The sequence below is a fragment of the Pinus tabuliformis genome, chromosome 5_2, assembly GCF_031772625.1.
Source record: "Pinus tabuliformis cultivar Carrire ecotype Pingquan chromosome 5_2, CPIR1, whole genome shotgun sequence".
Lineage (NCBI taxonomy): Eukaryota > Viridiplantae > Streptophyta > Pinopsida > Pinales > Pinaceae > Pinus > Pinus tabuliformis.
In genome coordinates this window covers 653871979-653876920 of record NC_142306.1, presented here as the reverse complement: position 1 = coordinate 653876920, position 4942 = coordinate 653871979, and the positions used below count along the sequence as shown (strand labels likewise).

The 4942-nt window shown below is 37.6% G+C and overlaps 1 pseudogene; it reads left to right on the top strand.

Annotated features, from left to right (window-relative positions):
• Positions 1-2394: 2394 nt before the first annotated feature.
• LOC149160753 (protein FLX-like 2) lies at positions 2395-3442 on the top strand (annotated as a pseudogene).
• The last annotated feature ends 1500 nt before the right edge of the window (positions 3443-4942 follow it).

Sequence of the window (4942 nt, the reverse complement as noted above, 5' to 3'; positions counted from 1 at the left end):
CTTAGAAGAGTTGGTGGTGAGAGGTTTTAGTTTAGGGATTTTTCCTTAGTGCCCATTAGATGCCCTTGTTTGTGCATACATTGGCACATAAAACCATGATTGATTGTTTGGTGCTCTGATCATAATATAGGTACATTCTACCATATTTTTCCATTTTAGCATGCAATTGTTGATAATCGAATTCTTCTGATTTAAATGCCCCCATAGCAATAGTAGCTAACAATGGTTGTACTTTTTTGCACCAAACTACAAGTCCTACTGTAATCTTCTTATTTTGCTCCTTGATAGTAGCACCATAATGAAGTTCCATCCATTGAGTAGACCAACATTGAATACCAAATTGAGTACCGAAATCTCCAGTGGATCTTCTATTGGGATCAAGTATCATCATCAAGTAGCATCAACAACAGTATGGGCGACATCAACTCTTGTATATTATCTTGGAATAAAGTAGCAGCATGGAGTACCAACATAGAGGTAACCAGACGGAATAGAGTATCAACATCAAGTGGTATTTACTGTTGGGATCGAGTACCTACCATCATAGAGTAATTGAGATTCGACAGTAAGTAGCAAAAACCATCATAGAGTACCAGCATCGCCACTTGGATCAACACTTCGCATTGATTCTTGGCACTAAGTATCCAGGTATGGTTGTCAGAGTGGCAAGTGAAAATAGATAGTTGGTTTAAGACACTTGCATAAGTGGGTGTCTTACTGCAATGAAGTCTGTTGCATGGGCAGAACATATCTATGTTGATGGCACCATAGTAGAATATCCAACAAGTTGAACATCTTTATGTGAGATCATATATGAACATGACCACACAGTGGGCACGAGACCATCCAGAGTCGTAACTAGGCGGAGTCGCAACCAAGCAAGCAGAGTCTTTGAACCTAGTAGCTTTGGCATAACCACCTGCAACTAGCAGCTTTAGGTAGATTCAACATATCCATGCTGATATCATATGTGAGCCAAGTATATATGGTTGCTATGATGAGGTGTCTCATGCAGACATTATAATATTGTATTATGACAAGTATACCAAATTCATTTTCAAATAATTTTGAACCAAATATTTAGACAACGAAATTAAGCCATGTGGAACCAAATATTTAAACAATGAAACATGTGGAACCAAGTGGGCTCCTAAGGAGGGCCACTTGCCTCATGACCCTATTTTCTAGAACATAGCATGCACATGGCCCCATTTTCCATAACATAGCATGCAATACATGGATGAATTTATATCCAAAGCTCTAGCTTCCCCTTGAATGGTTTCATATTCATTTTGAAATAGTCCACAAGCAGATCTAGTCTCGGTCGATCTAGTTGAAGCCATTAATGTCGATTTAGCAACATCCCTTCCAGCAGTTCGATGGTGTAGGCAAGTGTGGATCCACACGTTCCATATCTGTAGTAGAGTACAGGAAATGGAGTAACAATAAATGATTCAATGCAATTTGAATGTAAAGGCACGATCCTTGAGCCTCGCAAGATCACGTCGATTGCTTTTCAGCTTGAGCGCCTTAGTGCTCACTTGCTGCAAAGGGGAATGTTTCCGCGCCAAAGTCCTGATTTTGCTACTTGGTTTGAAATGCTTGAATTCTTTATTAATTTGACTAGAAATAGACCCTAGTTTATTTTTGTCCTTAAATTGTTAGCGCATGGCATGTCACTGTTTGTTGCTACACATTTTATTACATGCTATTTTCTATATTTCCTTGACAATCACCTTTGCGGTCGTGGGTCGGTGTTGAACATTGTTAGTGCTATATATGGTTGCATCTCAAGCCATAAACGTTGCTTTAGTGGTTTCCACAATCTCAAATAAGCTTCTAGGGCCAGGTGCAAGTACCGCAAGTCTTTGACATCATAGCACTGTCTTTTATGCAGCAGTTTAGCTAGAGGAAAGAGCTTGTTTTCAGCAGTTTGCTAAAAAATGAGCGACAAATGAGCTGCTTCTGATATGCCTCAGATATTATGGGGCAATGTAATGCATCTCGTTTATAGATGAAGCACTTTCAAAAAATTGTAGATGAAGTTTTTCTTTGCCAATTATTGAAGTTGTCTTTTTTTGATCGAATGACATTTAGTATTTAGAGACAACTAATAATTGCTTGTTACTGTATTTGCTCGTCACTAGTTTGGTTCCACCCTCTGCATCATTTTTTGTTTGTTTACCATTTTGCTGTAAACATCCTTCGTAACCTACCATGGTCTATAGGAACTTCTAGTTAAGTTGATTTAAACAGAAGATAGATCGAAATTTAATTTTGTGGAGGTTGAATATTTAAGATATTTATGGCTTTTAAAATGCTTAGTACAATAATTATTCAGTGATCGGTTGTTCATCTCATGAATTAGGAAAGGGGTTGATTCAAATTTTCATAATGGCTAGAATAAATCACCTACCGACACACCACCTTAAGGGTGGTCCACGTGCTATGCCTCCTATACGAGACGTCCCTTATGTCAAGGTCCCAGTTCCCACGGCCTTTGCCACCTCACCCTGCCGTTGTTGATGAGATTTGTGATGGACACTATTGAAGAAGACCAGACCCTCTACCTCCACATCCTGCACTATTAGAGGAGAAGAGTGTGACTCAACATTAAGAGATTCAGGGATTTCTTGTAGAGAACTAGCAGCTCGATGCCACTCATGTATCTTTACGAAAAGAACTTCTTGTCGTGAAACAGGAGTTGCAACACTTGAATCATGTAATTGGTAATGTGCAAGCTAATAAAGAGCACCAATTGTCGTGCAACAGAAGTTGCAACACTTGAATCATGTAATTGGTAACATGCAGGCTAATAAAGAACACCAACTCAAAGGGTTGTTTGATAAATCCATGAAGCTAGAAGCCGATTTGAGTGTGAATGAGCCAATTAAATCTGAACTTATGCAGTTTCGTGCAGATAATTAGAATATGGGTGTTGCAAGGCAAGAATTGACAGCTCAAGTGCAAGCACTCCCACAAGATTTGGAAAGAGCACGAGTTGATATGCAGCAATTGGGTGCAATGAGGGCAGAGATAGAAAGCCTACATCAGGAGCTACAACGAGCAAGGTAGTAAACTTCTTGTAGTTCTTGTAGCTATTCAAATGTTCATTTATAATATTATGCAACTCCTCATATGCATGTCATACCTATTTTGCATTTCTTACATTTGAATTCCCAAATTGTCTTGAAAAGTTCTTTTTTGATTTGTTTTGTAATTCTAACCTGCAAAGCACTCCTAATATGATGAGTGTATTTTTGCATTCTAGTGTTGAATGAATAATTACCTAACTGCCATTGAATACGAGAAGAAGGCATGTGCTGACCAGCTAAAACAGGTTCAAGCCATGGAGAAAAACTTGATTTCAATGGCTGGTGATCTAAAATTTGTATTCATACTTGTTGATTTTGTTTTAACAATAGCAGAATTCACCACATAACAAAAAGGGGGCGATAGACATATGAAATTTGTATTCATATTTGTTAAACATCAAGTCAAGAAAAAAAGAAAAAACACAGAGTTGCATAAATATGAATGCAAGCTTGGCGTCTCAACCTCATAAACTCCACCAACAATATGCCTACAAGATTTGACGTTTGAAAAGCGCAACGATGCCTGCTATGAGTGGTCTCAAGCGAATGAGTTTGAAGATTAAGCCTAGATTTAGGTGGGTATTGAGATGCCGGATAGTTTGTATGTAAACTTTACAATTTTCATTTTTGTATAGATAATCTTCGGCAAAATCACATAATCAAACATTTGTCGACGCGTTTCGAACCAACCAGTGTGGTTCATCGTCAGGACAAGTTGAAGAACCAATCTGGTTTAACCTGATTAAATAGAGCGTGCAGAGACTCCAACAGCTAACAGCTAACGGCTAATTTGACCTAATACTCCTGGTAACCACTAAAATAGTAAAATAATATTTCTAGAAATAGCTAAATAGGCAAATAAGGGAATCCAATTGTTAATTAAAAATAATCGAACCCACAGTTTGGTGGATACCGCAGGCTCCTTCACTATTCGATCCGCCGCAGCGGATCGAATAGTGAAGGAGCCTGCGGTATCCACCAAACTGTGGGTTCGATTATTTTTAATTAACAATTGGATTCCCTTATTTGCCTATTTAGCTATTTCTAGAAATATTATTTTACTATTTTAGTGGTTTGACCAGGAGTATTAGGTCAAATTAGCCGTTAAATGTTAGCTGTTGGAGTCTCTGCACGCTCTATTTAATCAGGTTAAACCAGATTGGTTCTTCAACTTGTCCTGACGATGAACCACACTGGTTGGTTCGAAACGCGTCGACAAATGTTTGATTATGTGATTTTGCCGAAGATTATCTATACAATATTATGGATCACAGAAGTCTAAATTCCTTAATTTTCATTTTATCAAGATATTGTGTTTGTTATAGTTCTAGGCTTTAATGAACTAAAATAACACGAAATATGATAAAATGCCCATGAACACTTTGTCGTTCAAGAGAAATACAACCATTAAATTTCGCTTAAAAGACTAGAACAAATTTCTTGTCACCTTTAACTCAAATTTAAGCATAGATGGGTTTAAACTTTACTCTGTATTTGTTGGAAATAATAATCACAACCACCACAATAAACAGCCTGACAGCAGCCATACTTGTCAGACGTATTTTTTCAGGTTGCGTCTCTACTTGAAGATAGAGGGACTGAATCCAAACGTGAACCATTCAAAAACTCAACAAAGGCATTTAAAGAAGTTATCTACTTTGGTAAACAGATATGGGCAAACATTCATTCAGCAACCTTTGTCCACACTCCAGAAACACCTGCGCGATTCTGAACACACTCAACAACAACATCATATTAATTATTATGCTCTATCATGAATTAAATGTAAAAATTGTATGTTGAGTTAAATATGAATGTAAAACTCATTTTGACAGTGTAGAGAGGTT